Below are 15,492 nucleotides of genomic sequence, written 5' to 3'. Positions count from 1 at the left end.
GATTTGGGCTGTTAAGGATAATGGGAAAGACACACTAGACAAACTCCAATAAAATAGAAACTCCAGACAGATGTGTGAATGTTAGACAAAACTGACTTCAAAGCAATGGACAAGCAGAGGGGGACATGCCATGTGTTCCTTGGGGATATGTCCAAGAGTCTTAGTGGGTGCCTAGGGCTTCAGCTAGTACTAACATATCATGTTTCATACAAGGTTCTTTCCTCTGTGTTTGTGTCGAGGCTTGATGTATATATCAGACACAGGGAAATATTAACAGCAATAGATGAGTAATTGTGACCATATATTGTAACATACCTTACATGAGTGACCTGAGGACCTCCCTGTGTGGTACTGACCTATGCTTACTCCTGGGGTACTGCAGCAGGTTGCGAAACCCATGTGATGAGACAGTGAAGCAAGCTGCTGAGATAATCCTCATTGATCACTGGGAAGCTGCCCTGAGTAGCCACATGAGTTGTAGGCTGTCCAACTCTGTGCTTCCATCCTTGGAAAAGAATCAAGCCTTTGTACAGCTTGTTCTTGCTACAAACACTGATGCCTATTAATTAAAGAGTCGTCTCAGTTGGCAGATGATTAACTGTCATGGCATAGCTATGTATTCAAGTAACCCTTAGAGAAGAGTGCAATTTAAAAATTATTTCTGAAAAATTTCTTTTACTATTTTTATGCCACACTTGACTTTGGGTTAGGCTGTGGAAGATGAAGTCATGAATGAGGAATGACTGCCATTTTCAAGGTCTAGAAACACATTAGACATCTAATCAGTATTTACTCAGAGCAAAGCAAATCCACCTTACACTGTTCTGTTTACAGGAACCACATAGGTATGTGGTCATCTGTCATCACATCACGGCTAGACTTCGGAACCATTTACGGTATCAGATCTGGTGGGTGTCATCTGAGATACAGCCGTGGAAGGCTGTGGTGATATCCCGAATGCTTTCTTGGATTGCCAGCACTGGTGACCTCAGGAGAGTTTTCATTGTCTCTGTGAGCCTTATGAACATGACCTGGAAAAGATACAACTTTCAGTGGTCCACCACCCTACCCAGAGCTGACACAACCACATAAAAACTATCACAGAACCAGCCCTTCTTGTCCCTCTCAGATTCTTTATAAAACTTTTTAAGGGCTTGTGCCTGTTTTAAGCTGCCAAGCTCCCAGAGATTTGTTTCTTTGCAATATTGGATGACTGAGGTGAGATGAATTGGTAGTTTGAGTTCTGTGGATGATTGACATATTCCCTTTCATGTGAGTTATAGTTCAGGAGTTTTAGGTCTCCAGGGTTAACAGCATCTAATTGTGTTACTTAAAGTTCAATCCAGTGAGGCAAGGAAGTTGATTAAGATCTTAAGTGAAGCTGAGGATCACCCACTCACCTGGGAGTCTAGATAGCAACAGCCTGCTAAGCCTGGGGGTTCTGAAATGACCTACCAGATAACACAGACTTTACCTTCTCACCAGATGGTGGAGACCTGAGCTGTAGGACACAAGAAGAAGCTGTGACATACTACTGTGCGAGAGCTGGGTGTCAAGAATAAAGACATGCCTGTGCTTCACCACAGTCCTGAGGGGAGCCGGCTATCCCTTCTTGATCCCATGATACTCTAGAAAGCTGCCTATGACATTTGATGGACTTGGGGATAGGATCTCGCTCTGGCTTCCTATTGACTCTCTGGTCCTTGAGTTCTCTGCTGAATGAATTCAGACAAGACTCGGAGTGTGGTGTAGAAGAAAGGTGATTTATTTATTTGTCTGTCTATCTATCTATCTATCTATCTATCTATCTATCTATCTATCTATCTATCTATCTATCATCTACCTATCATCTATCTTTGTTTTTTCCAGACAGGATTTCTTTGTAGTTTTGGAGCCTGTCCTAGAACTATCTTGTAGACCAGGTTGGCTTCAAACTCACAGAGATCTACCTGCCTCTGCCTCCTGAATGTTGGGATTAAAAGTGTGCACCACCACGGCCTGGCCAAAGAAAGGCAACTTGTTATAGAACAAAAGGAGGCACTCTCAAGAATGACAGTGAGCAATAAACCAAGGGGCATTATGCTGGCATGTGTATTTAGATACACTTTTTACTATTTACTTTCTTTTTATTTTTCTCTCATATATTACATCCTAACTGCAGTTTTCCCTCCCTCTTCCCCTCTCAGTACCCCCATCCCTCATCCCTTTTCCCCAAGATCCACTCCTCCTTTCTCTTCAGAAAAGGCCAGGCCTCCCAGGGATATCACCAAACATGACAGGTCAAGTTATGATAAAACTAGACACATCCCCTCATATGAAGGCTGGACTCAGTAAAAGGAAAAGGGTCCCAAAAGCAGGCAAAAGAATTATAGACAGTTCCTGCTCCCACTGTTAGTAGTACTACAGGAACTCTAAGATACATTACCATAACATATACAGAGAATATAGATCAGACCCATACAGGATAGAATCTGATTGTCTGTTCAGTTTCTGTGAGCCCTTATAGGCCCTGGTTAGTTGATTCCGTGGGCTGTTTTCTTGTGATGCCTTGACCTGACTCCTACAACCCTTCTTCTCCCTCTTCTGCAGGATTTGCTATGGACCCCTGTACCTATTCATCAGTTGCTAGATGAAGTCTCTCTGATGACAGTTATGCTGGAGATTGATCTGGTTCTATGAGATGACTACTTCAGGTTTCATAGCTACCATTACTAGTTTTCAGTAGGGTCACCCTCATGGATTCCTGGGGGTTTCCATTGCGTTAGGTTTCTACCTCACCCTGAAATGCCCCCCCCCATTTCAGAGATCTCAGAGATCTGCCTGCCTCTGCCTCCCAAGAGCTGGGATTAAAGGCATGTGCAACCAAGTCCAGCCCAGTATGCTCCTAGTAGAGAGGGATCTTAGAAAATACAATATGAGTACCGGATGTGGCTTGCTGTATCTGCCCATCCCAGGTTAGAAGCGGGGATCACATTCATGTGCATACTCAGGCAACACATGGTTATTTACATCTAGAATTTGTTTCCACCTACCCTGGCTCATTTTGGTTGTAACATGGGTTTCTCCAACTTCAGTATGAGTCACTTTAACATCACTGTTTCTCTTGCAAATTGGACTTCTCTACCAATAAGATACCGCTGTCCTCAGCACAGGTCCCACTTCATCAGGCTCTGGGGATGACCACACTTCTATTTCTCATGGGTCACACGACAGGTCACGTGCTCTTTCTGCCCCCTCTCCTGGCATACTTTGACTTGCCTGTGCAGAGCACATGTCTAGGAACCACGTGGGCAGAGATCTTACACTGCTGTAAGGTTACCTCATCTTGGAGAGTCAGTGGCACCAAGAATCAGTTGACTTGAGGGTCCCAAACAGGATGAGGAGTAAAGGAGCCTGGAAAGAGCAAATGCCCTGGGAATTTCTCAGAAACCTAAGGAGTGCTCTATGGACACCCTTTGCTATAACGCCCGTAGGCTGGACAGTGGTGTTAGCCTGAATTGGGTGTTATCTGAAGTTTCTCTTGTCTCATGTGGTGCTCCTATCAGGAGCCAAAACCCTCGATAAAGAGCCAATTAAACCCTGCTTCTTTATCCGCTGTTATTTTATGTGACAGCAGTAACTAATCTCTGTAGACAGGTGGCCTTTTGTCTCCCAGGACAGGGAAGTGGGCAAAGGCTTTGAACTCCTGCCTGGAGGAAGTGGCCTGCTGCTTTGTAGGGAGATGTCTTGAGATGGCAGGAGACATGGGCTGCCTAGAACAAGGCTGGGCCTGCGGTCAGTAAAGGGGAGGGTCTGGGCAGAAGAGGGGAAGCCAGCTGTGCCTGTGATAGCTATAGAGAAGCTGGTTATGTGCCCTTCCAGATCAGGATTGCCTGTTGAGAAGCTCAGCTAAAAACTCAGCCTTAGGAGCATACCCCCCGACATGTGGACGTGTACCCTTCTTCTGCTGGCCTGGTTGGTGGGTAGTGCTTACTCCCAGCCTCTCTCTGGCCCAGGCCTGGGTCCAGAGCATCTCCATCCTTGGAACAGCAGTGGGTACTCAGTGATCAGTCTACAGTGGCTCTCTGTGCGGGCTCCCTTCCTCACCACTGCATGGACCTTGGTGGCTCTTTACTCTGTCTTAGGTAAGCAGCTGCATCAGCTTAAGGTTTTTGTTCTATGTTCATTAACAGAGATTTTTCTATTTCATGTCCTACTTACCAGGCTTCATCAATAATCTAGTAACTTTACTCTTTCCATACGAGAATGGGTCTCCAAAGCCCTGGTATACATCTATTGGCCCTAGTCACTCAGTGATCATCTCAAGAAACCCAGAGACCCTCTACCCAGTCTCTCAGCTGGTCAGGAATAAAGGAGGCTGCACTTTGAAGCCTGTGGGATTTTGAGGGGACAGTGAAGTGAAATGTGTTCTGAATACATTGGGTCGAGTAGCCCCTGAGTACATACAGATGTTGTACAGCAACGGGGAGGGGCCCTGTGCCTGGCTGCCGTCCGTCTGTGTACAAGCTGCACAGAGAGTGACATGTCCCTTACACGTGGTCAGCTGTCCCATTTGAGTGCTTGGTATCTTCCTTAGATCTGATGCTGTCTATGAAGTGAGATTGAGGTTTAGTTGGTACATTGACTGTACCAAATTGTATACCCAATGGGTAAAATTACACAGAACTGATAACTCATCTCGAAGGCAGAATTTGATCTGCGCTGTTAAATCCAATTAAATGAGAGCTGACCACTACCTGGAAATGATCACATTAAGATGAAGAGAACGGTATTGGGGCAAGAATCTGGCCTCTTTTAGGAGCATCACTGAGCTGGAACTCTTCTTGGCAGTCGGTGCTGGTCACATCGTGTTGGCAGCAGATTAAAGGGCCAGTACAGCCCCACTCGGTCATGAGGGTCCATCAGCACAGAGTAAAGAGTACGTGAAGAAATGGCGTGTGGAGTGGAAGCCTGACCCCTGAAGCCTGACTGAGGCCATAGCTCAACAGAAAAGTCATTCCCATGACTGGAGCAGCCTTTCTCCACTTCCCAGGGCCACAGGCACCACCTCACACTCCTCCCCTGTGCCAAGTTCTCACAACCCTCCTATGGTTTCCGTGTACCAATGTCTCATGATCTTCTCAGGCTTCCTGTTTCAGGTCTTATGCCTTTCCCAGGGTCTCTGTATGTTAAATGCTGACAACCATTTTTTAATTTTTAAAAAAAAAAACTTATTTTTTTTCTCATTTTACATGCCAAATCTAGTTCCACTCCCTCTCCTCCTCCTGCTCCCTCCACTTTTCCCCCATCCCACCCCCATCCACTCCTCAGAGAGGGTAAGGGATTCCCATGGGGAGTCAACAAAGTCTAGCACATTGCTTTGAGGCAGGACCAAGGCCCTCCCCACTATAACTAGGCTGAGTAGAGAATCCTTCCAAAGAGAATGGGTTCCAAAAGGTCAGAACAAGCAGTAGGGATAAATCCTGGTGTCACTGCCAGTGGATCCACGGTCTTCCCGGCCATAAAACTGTCCCCCACAGTCAGAGGGCTTATTTTGGTCCTTTGCTGATTCCCTCGCTGTTAGACCAGAGTTGGTAGACTCCCATTAGCTCAGGTAAACTGTTTCAGTGGGTGTCCCCATCATGGTCTTGACCGCTTTGATTGTCTTCTCACTCCTTCCACACTTCAACTGGACTTTGGGAGCTCACAGCCCTTTTGCAGTCCCTGTTTACTATGATCGAAGTAACTCAGAAAGAGAAGAGTCATCCAGGAAAATCACTGCAAGGAAGCTGGAGGCAGAAACTGAAGTAGAAACTGTGGAGCAATGCTGTGCACTGACTTTCTTCTCGTTGTTTTCTGTTTGGTTTCTTTACTATCAAGGACCATCTTCCTAGGTGGCATCACCCAAGGAGGCTGGGTTCTTCCACACCAATTGATTCTGTCAATCTTATTGGTGGGGGGGGGGGGTTTCTCAATCAAGAGTCCCTCTTCCCAAATAACTCTACTTGGGTCAAATTCACAAAAAAAGTAACCAGAATACACAGTTTCCTTGAAAGTGACCTGTAAATTCCTTGTAGCTTCTTTGGAGATAATTTAAAAATATTTATTAATTGAATGCAGTTCCAATCTTAACCCCATTGGTGCTTATGAATATAAATTAGCCAGATAGGTTGAAATTTACACAGAAGGGTGAAGTCTGAGAAGAGCCATGCAGCACTGGCTCAAGAGTAGCAGGAGATCATAGAAAGTCTTTAAAGAATTTCTCACTACGTATGAATCTTTGGTCAGCTTTCTGAGCTGTGCTCAACTTCTCCTGGTCAGTAGCCTTTATTTTAGTTTTTTCCTTGAGAAATGTATTAACACGTGAAATTAATCTGTATGAAACTTTTCCTCTGCGTCTTTGCATGGCTCAGTGGTACTTTTCCACTAACCTGCCTCCCCTGAAGCCCACATGGTTCTTACTAAGCTGTTGTTTTAACAAGTATGCATATGTCTCTTCCATTAATGATAAGCTAGTGGGTCATTTTAAAGTATGTGGAATGATGCCCTTGGAGGGCCTTGCTTCTCCCCAGCTGTTTCAGGAACCCAGGACATCCTAGCACTTTGTACTATTTTGGAGGAAGTGCAAGGCCACAGAGGATCACAGAGCTGGGTCTCCTGGCCTATAATATTGCTAACAGAAGACTCAAGTGTGCTCAGGGGGCTCATGTGCGTATAAAGAACTCCGCTCGGCACAGAACCATGCAATACAGGAGGTGACAGTGATGGAGGATTCAGGAAGTGCTCACTCCATATCAGCCCAGACTACAAGCGTGCTGTGGGATGCCTTGCATAGCCTGTGCAATAGCATCCCCAAGGGAAGTGAGGGAAGGGCACGCACACCTACCAGAGATGTGTGCACTCCGGGCTTCCACCCTTTCTATCTTTTAGCATTTGTTCTCCTGGGCTCTGGTTCCTAAGAGAGCGAACTCTGCCCTTAAGCAGGAGGAACCATACTAATTTTATATGGAACCAAACTAATTTCCTCTTCCTCATCACTCCCTTTAAGCCAACTGAACATCAACATTTGGGGATAACCTGGAATATCAGAGATACTGCAGAAGCCAACATTTCACTGGTGGTCTCAGGTCTGCTCCCCAACCCCCAGCTAGGCAGGAAGAACTGGGTTTCAAAATGGGGACTCCTCTGAAGGCTCTTGCTCACCTACCTTTATTTGAGGTCCCCAGAAGCCTGAGAATATGAATCAACTCCTCCTGCTTACACAGTCCCCTTAAGTTATTTGGTTTTCATTCACATGCACTAAATATATATGCCAGGTGGTGGTGGCACATGCCTTTAATTCCGGCACTTGGGAAGCAGAGGCAGATCTCAGTGAGTTTGAGGCCAGCCTGGTTTACCAAGTGAGTTCCAGGACAGCCAGGATTGTTACACAGAGAAATTCTGTCTTAAAAAACAAACAAACAAACAGGAAGAAAAGTATACACATTAGTGGCATTCTGTGTGATATTTCCACACATGTGCACAGTGTGCATTGATCAAACCCAGCCTCCCCTTCATCCTCCTCCTTCGCTCCAATCTCTAATAAACACTCCTACATCCAGATTAACATTTTAGGCTCCACCTAAGCAAGAATAGGTACACAAGTATCTGGCTCTCTCCTGTTAACATATCTTGCAGCTTCATGTATTTTGCTGAAAATGTCAATATTTTGTCTTTCTTTATGGCTTAATAATATTCCAGTGTGTGTGTGTGTGTGTGTGTGTGTATATATATATATCACATTTAATTTATCCATTTTTTTACTGATGGATACCTTCCTAGGCTAACGCTGTATCTTGGCTCTGGAGAATAGCACAACAACAAACGCAGGTATGCAGGTCTCTCTCTAGCATGGTGATTTAATTTCCCTTGGATATGTAGTCAGGCAGTAGAATCATAGAAAGCTCTAGTTTCAATGTCCTCTGGTGACTGTGCTGTTTACATTCCAGGCAGCATTGTGTGTGAGTTCATTCTCCACACCCTCAGCAGTATCGTTTTTATATGCCAATAACAAACTTCCTGAGAAAGAAATCATAACATCAATAACATTTACTATACATAAAAATAAGTAAACTAAAACCAAGAATAAATTTAACCAAGGATGCGAAGGATCTCTGCAATGGACAACAAAGAAACAAAAGAGTGGGAATGCCGTCTGTGTTTAGTGAATTAGAAGCAATGTTATTGCTAAAATGTACACACTACAAAGAAATCTGCATGTTCAACATACTCCTCCATCAAAGCACCGATGGCATTCTTCATAAAACTAGAAAAGTGATTTTAAAATTTTTAAAGATACTCAGATTCAGAATAGCCAAAACAATCAATCCCAAGTAGGAATAGCAGTGCTGGAGACATCACAGTACCTGATCTCAAGCTACATAACAAAGAAAGAGTAACAAAACAGTATGGAATAGCATGAAAATAGACATGTAGATGAATGGAACAGAACAGAGGAATAAACCCACAAAGGTATAGCCAACTGAATCTCAACAAGGGCACCCAAAATATACACTGGTAAAACAGGATTGTCAGCAAGTGATGCTGGGGAGCTGGGAACCCACCTGTAGAAGATTGGAATCTGAACACTCTCTTATCTTGTCCAATAACAAATAAATACATGAATAGAAAAATCAAATACCTAAGTGTAAGATCTGAAACTCAGGACAGAGGATATGTCTGGAAGAAGGAGAAGGAGAAGAAGGAAGAGGAGGAGAAGAAGGAGAAGGAGAGAAGGAGAAGGAAAAGGAGGAGAAGGAGAAAAAGAAGAAGGAGGAGAAGGAGAAGGGAAGAAGGAGGAAGGAGGAGAAGATGAAGGAGAAGAAGGAAGCAAAAGAAAGTAAAAAAGAAAAGAAAGAAACTACTAGAGGAAAACATAAGGAAATGTTTTAAGATATTTATATAGAGCCATGGAATTGAACAAGAATTGAAAATGGAATTTTATCTACACTAAAAAGTCTCTATAGTAAAAAAACAAAACAAAACAAAACAAAACAAAAATCATGGGAGAAAATCTTTGTCAAGTATTTGCCTGATTGATACTTGCATAGATAGGGGTGGTGTCTGTTCAGGCCTGGAGTTTGGGCAAGGTTGGGTCTATTGTGTATGGTGGAATCTGGAAGTGCTGGCTCTGGGGTAGAGATTTGCCTCATTAAACACAACAAAGCTTAATCAGTGGGTAACCAAGCTCTCCTTCCAAAGGCCTCTCTACATCACAGCCAGCAGGGGGCAGGCAGTCACCTCTTCAGGGCCACCAGCAGTGAGCTCAGGGCATCTGCCCTACTAATCATTTTATTTTTCTTGGGATCATAGTGCTCATTTTGTTTTCCCCCATCTGTTTAATTTTTATTAGAAATAATGATTAGAAGTCAGAAACCACAACTGAAAAAAAAAATCACCCTTGGGAAGGATGAAGCAGGTTAGGGATGAGAGTCTGCTGCCTCCTCAGACCCACCTCCCCTTTGCTATGGGCCTGAAGAAACAGCAGAATACAAGGGGCCAGGCCTTCTCAGAACTTCAGTCTCTGTGGCCCCACTCACCCCCATGGATGTAGTGGCAGGCGCCATGGTAGCTTCCTGGGCTGTGCCATCTCCTGCAGCCAAGATTCTGCCTGACTTCTCTGTCAGGGCTCAGAGAAGATGGACTTCTAGGCGCCGTGCCGAGGTGGAGGCTTACCTACTCCTCTTCTGTTACTATTTAAGGACTTGTACCACTTTTCAACATTACTCTAATGTTGGAGATTTTTCTATCACTGGCAAGTTTCTAGACTTAGTACTCAGGCAAAGTCACAACCCGTGGCTCCTTTGTGGTTCCCGTCCTCCTGTGGTTCAAGCCTCAGCCCAGGGGTAGGTCAGCACACTCAGACTTGCCCATGGTTCCACTGCAGAATGTGCCAGGGCCAAAAACCATGCTCACACTGGTGTGAAGTTCAGTCTTGTGCTCATTCCCACACTAGTCCTACCAGCCAGGCCTGAAGGAGTTCAAGAGGTTGGGACCCTCATTTTCTGGTGGCTCAGAAACCCTGCAGAGAGAAGACTGCCCATTACAGTATTTCCCCAGCAGCCCAGACCCAGCAGAGCCCAGCAGGTGACTGGCTTCCTTTGGCCTGAGACTCTTTCTCACTAGAGTTCCTGAAGCTGTTTTCACCACTACATTATGAGGAATTTTGTTGTTATTTTGAGTTTTTGTTCTTGATTTTTGGTTATTTATTTGTGTGCATGCATGGCGTGTGTGTGTGTGTATGTGTGTATGTGTGCATGCATGTGTGCATGCATGCATGCGTGTGTGTGTGAATATGTTTGGAAACCAGAAGTTATGTGGTTATATTGTATGTATGGCTCTGTGTTTTTGTTTTTGAGACAAGGGCTCTCATCGAACCTGGAAATCACTGATTGGTTAGAATGGCTGGTCGGTGAGCTCCAAGCCTGTCTATAGCTGAACTCCTGAGTACGGGGATTACAGACTCATGCCAGTACAGCCAGTTTTCATGTGGGTGCTGAGGATCTGTGCTGAAGTTATCATGCCTTCCAAGGCAAGGTATTTACTGAATAAGCTATCTCCCCAGCTCCTGGACTTTGGCTCTTTTTCAGACACAATCTTGCTATGTAGCCCTAGTTGGCCTCAGACTCACTGCATATACCAGGTTAACCTCAAACTTGTGGAAATTCTCCTTCCAGACTCCTAGGTACTGGAATTATAGGAATATGCCACCTTACTGACCATACCATTTCTTTGAGACAGGAACAATTGCAGTCACAAGCCAGATTTTATGCTCCTCTTCCCCCATGGGTCCTGCACGGACACATCTAGAGATCATGCTAGTTGAACTTGGCCTTTCACACATAATTATCTTATATTAGTAACACAGTTGCCACTGGTCACATTCTGCCTGTAAAAAGAGACCTTATCATTGGAAGTGAGCAGAGGTTTGGTGGGAGCTTTAGGGATTCACACCTTAGGGTCAGAGAGCATCCCTGGCGTCAGCTCCTTTCAGCATGGCTGGGCATCAGAGCAGAAGATCTTGCTCCTGTTCTCCAAACAGCCAGTGGATGCAGGTTTTTCCAGAGGCAGTTTGCTCTTCTTAAGGGAAGAGGCAATTCGTTAAGGATCTCATTCTCTAGGGTTAAGTCACCAGCTTCCCCAGCTGCTGCAAGTTACGATCCTGAAGGCAGATCGCCCAGTTGCCATACCTGCCCCGCGCTGACTGGAATTGCTGTGCTGATTATTCAGGAGATAGCAATGTGTGGAGGCAGCACTGTCCCAGGCTGTGCACGCGGAAGCAGAGCCTCACAGAAGTGCAAGGTCACCCAGTGAGGTGGCCACACGTCATCTCAGAGCCCACTGCAGTATTTGTCTTCTGTAACCTCCCAGGCATCCCAGAAGAGACTGGGTGCTAAGTTTCTTTTCTATTTTTAGTTATCTTGTTCTATGTTGAGAATGATTTTATAACTTGCTTGAAATTTCTCTAGGAAGTAGGTAGGGGTGTACACCCTAAATAAAAAGGTGCCTTGTGATTTGGTGGAAGGTAATATTCGTTTATTTCCCCTGTTGTAAAAATGCTCTACAATCTGAGTGAAGCAAGAGTTGGCAATCTGGGAGATGCCCCAGGAGGTGGAATCAGCACTTGCTGATTTGCATACAAAACTCAAAATGGGAAGAAAGTTTTTAGGGAGCGTAGAACAAGGCTGGATACCTCTGTTGCCTGATTTCCAATTCTTTCACTGAGTCTGACCAGACTTTTCAGCTTAGCCATGTGATGAAAATAGGAGTTCCAGGGGAAAGGTTCTCAGAGACCAGCATCTACCTCCCAGATGAGATTTTACTAACGACCATCTGCAGCTTTGCTGAGGTTATGCTTTTTTTTTCTACCAGAGCCCACTCTTCTCTTTCCTAATGGATTCTTTTCGTCCTGCACACATAGCTCAGGAGGAAAGACAGAAAGACTCAGACCTTGCACGAGGACAGGAATGAGAAGACATTCATTCTGGCAAGGGCCACTGGGAATTGCATAGCATTGGACTGTGGAGGTCATATTTTTAGTGTAAGAACTAGTATAAAGTTCCTCTCTCACCTATTCTTATTTAACAGCTTTACTGAGGGGCAATTGACATACAATCAACCATATAAAGCATCAATTCGGTGTTCTGACATGTGTCTCCACTGGAGAAAACACCACCATAAACAAGATAAGAGATGTTTCCATCACCCATAGGTCCTTGTGTCCCCTTGGAGTTCCCTCCCTGTTCATGACCCATCTCAGCGCAGCAAAACTGGTTCACTCCGGCAGTGGTAACCAGTTTTTATCTTCTAGAACTCTTATAGATATGTGATTATACATGGTTACTTTTAACTTTTTGTCCTACAGCCTTAGTCCTGTTCACAGGTCAGTAGTATTCCATTGTATAGGTGTACCACAACCCTTCAGCCCTGCTGTGCTCTCTTGAATTCTTCCCAACTTTGACATTACTTTAGCCACTCTCTCTTTCTTTGACTAGGACCAACACAATGTGGTTTTCCTCCTTGACTTTAATTTTAGTTTAACATGTGTTTTTTGTTTGTTTATTTTCTCTTTTTTCTAAGAAGCAGATAATTGGGTCTTAGATGTCCCCACCTCCAATCTGGCACTCTTTTTTTGTAGTGTTTAAACCACTTATATTTAATGTGATTAAGAAAAGTAGAGTTTAAAGAAATATTTTTTGTTTACTATTTGTTCCATCCACTCTTTGTTATCTTATATTTTGTTTTCTTTTTTCCTGTGATTGCATTTTACTTACTTTGGGGTTTAGTTTTATTTTTGTTTATTATAATCTATGATGCATATCTTTTATTAATCATGGTTTACCTTCACGTGACAACACCGAGGATCTTATAACTGTTTTTTATTTCTTCCCTTCTGGCCTTTGTGCTGTTTCTGTTACACACTTTCCTACACATGCTATAATGCTATTTATCATACAGTTAGAATCTGCTTCCCATGTCTACACAATGCCTGATATCCAGTGTCTTGAAATCTTTTGCTTCATGTCTTATTTCTGAGTCTTTATTTGGTTCAGACCACTGGTAGTGTAATCCTGGTCCAATCTACTCCTTACTTAGAAGGGACCTCAACTAAAATAGTTGTAAAAAATAACCTTTCAAAATAACCTACTTTAAAAGGTAACTTTTTTCTTTGCTCTCATGTTATCTGTATTCATTGTAAAAAGAAAAAAGGAAGCTTGAGATAAAAAGCAAAAGTTAAAAATATAAATACTAACAAAAAAGATGCCAAACAAAAAAATATATAAATACAATGTATCCTAAGTCTCAGTCTCCAGTGTATAGTAAGGCCAGACTACATGTCTACCCAGATGCTTTTTTTTGCAGACATCTGCATCTGATATTACTTTTCTATTTAATGACAATAACAATGAATATGGGTCTTAGTTTTTCCTTCTGACGTCACATAGTTTTCCACATCCTTAAAATTCAGTTATGGCATTGCTTATTTATAACCTTTTATTTGCTGGGTTCACATAGGGGCCCACACTGACCAGAACTTCAGGTACATGGTGAGTACTGGGCTGATGTGAAAGTAGATCAGGAAAGAGCTAAAACTCCAGAGATAGGTGACCATTTATGTGGGGACTAGCATGTCACAGAAGTGGCACCATATGTCTGTGGAAACTGGATTACTCTCCTTAAGGTGGTATGGTTTGTCAACTGGCCATTCGGAAACTATCAGGCAGGGACTCCACTCCACTCCTTCTGCTGACACGCACCGTATGGCGACAGAAGTGTGCATAGCCAGTGGATTGCCAGGATGGCCTTTCTGTCCCCTTCACTTTAACAGCTCATACCCTCTAGAGGACACACCCTAATCTGAGCACCCACCTTTTGGAACCTGTGGGAAGTCTACTGCCTGAGCAAGTGAGGCAACAAGTTAACACGTTCTGAGCTATGGGGACGTGGATCTGGAGCTTTTCTGGAGTGGGCACTCCATTTTTTCATCATAGTCTCCACCGTCATCGAAGCTGAGATCTGTCTACTGCTGAACCTCTCAGCCTTAACACCTGACAGCCAATAACTCTGGGCTGTGACTGTCAGGCTGACATCCAACAGTGTTGAGCACTAAGCCTGGGACATGAAAGTGGGACCTGCCTTAGTTACTGGGCATGCAAATGTGCAAAAGAGCCTCATATCAGTGATTCTAATGTTTAGTCTGTAAAATACCCCAAACTCTGATCCATGGCGGCTCTCCCCTTCCCTAGTTCCTGTGTCTCTTTAAAGACCCCACAGCAATGTCTCTTCTTCCTTCTGGGCTGGTCTTGTTTCTGCCTGTGAACTGAGGGCCCCTAGCTGAATTCTTGGGAGTCTCTTGCCCCTCCACACAAACTGAGGTCTTAATATGTTTGTAGATAGAAGCAGATAGAGGAAAGATCTGTATTCTGAGCATCGAGAGGGCCTGGACCCGAGGAGCTGGGTTACACTGAGAAGGGAGCTTTCCTGCCTTACTCAGGAGCAGAAAGTTTATATGGCTGTCTGAGCGGCAGGAATAATCAGATGTCAAAGTCCAAGTCTTGTAATTCTGTGAACTTTATTAGCAGGAGTGGCTGTCTCCCGACATGCTCACCCCATCCTAAACTCATTGAGGCACGAGCATACAGTGTCCCAACCCAGAGCCAGGCTGATGAGTGCATGAGGCTCTGAGTCTTGGCCTCCAGTGGGGAAAAGGGCAGAGGACGGGGTAGAGTGAATAGGAAGACCTTAAGGTCTGGCTCTCTGGGACTAGGGCTGCTGGTATTGGTGGAATCCCATTGGGACACTGTTACTATGTGACCCAAGGTCCCAACGACAAACCCATACTTCAGACTAAAATCCCCAGCAAAATCCTAGGGTTTCTTTAATGTCGATGTTGGGGTCATACAGGTGTGGCCTTGAGTGGAATTTCCTCCTGATAAGCCCCTGGCAGTTGCTCTAGCCTTGGCAGGCTAGAAGGTGACTTTCTTCTACCTCCTCCTTCCTGGTATCTTCCCAAAGTTGTCCAAGCTTTCCAGGAACTACAGAGGCTGGACAAGAGTATAGACCTATGGTTCTAGGCCTTCTAGATGACAAGGGGCTTATGAACCAATTTAAGATACATAGACTCTCTAAGTTCCATAGATGACTGTTCATAGATGGGATTGGGGAGGGCAAGGTACCTGGAGCCTGAAGTTGTGGGCACAATTGTAGTCCCTAACCTTGTCTCAAAAGGGAAGAATAAGCCGGGCGGTGGTGGTGCACGCCTTTAATCCCAGCACTCGGGAGGCAGAGGCAGGCGGATCTATGTGAGCTCGAGACCAGCCTGGTCTACAAGAGCTAGTTCCAGGACAGGCTCCAAAACCACAGAGAAACCCTGTCTCAAAAAAACCAAAAAAGGGGGGGGGGAATAATACTCTTTAAATTGTTTTATAGAAAGCTAGTCTTCTACCTCAGTCCTGGCATCAAGTAATCTGTAGT

At 44.4% G+C, this 15,492-nt stretch overlaps 1 long non-coding RNA gene across 1 annotated transcript; it reads right to left on the bottom strand.

The window, feature by feature from the left end:
* Nucleotides 1–5,067: 5,067 nt before the first annotated feature.
* On the bottom strand, nucleotides 5,068–11,100 carry LOC142852748 (uncharacterized). Its single transcript, XR_012910979.1, has 3 exons — nucleotides 10,972–11,100; nucleotides 7,793–8,037; nucleotides 5,068–7,419 (listed from the first exon to the last, which is right to left on the bottom strand). It is a non-coding gene; the product is annotated as an uncharacterized LOC142852748 (long non-coding RNA).
* Between the last annotated feature and the right edge of the window lie 4,392 nt (nucleotides 11,101–15,492).

This window comes from Microtus pennsylvanicus, chromosome 6, assembly GCF_037038515.1.
Source record: "Microtus pennsylvanicus isolate mMicPen1 chromosome 6, mMicPen1.hap1, whole genome shotgun sequence".
NCBI classification, from domain to species: domain Eukaryota; kingdom Metazoa; phylum Chordata; class Mammalia; order Rodentia; family Cricetidae; genus Microtus; species Microtus pennsylvanicus.
This window is presented reverse-complemented; position numbering and strand designations above follow the sequence as displayed.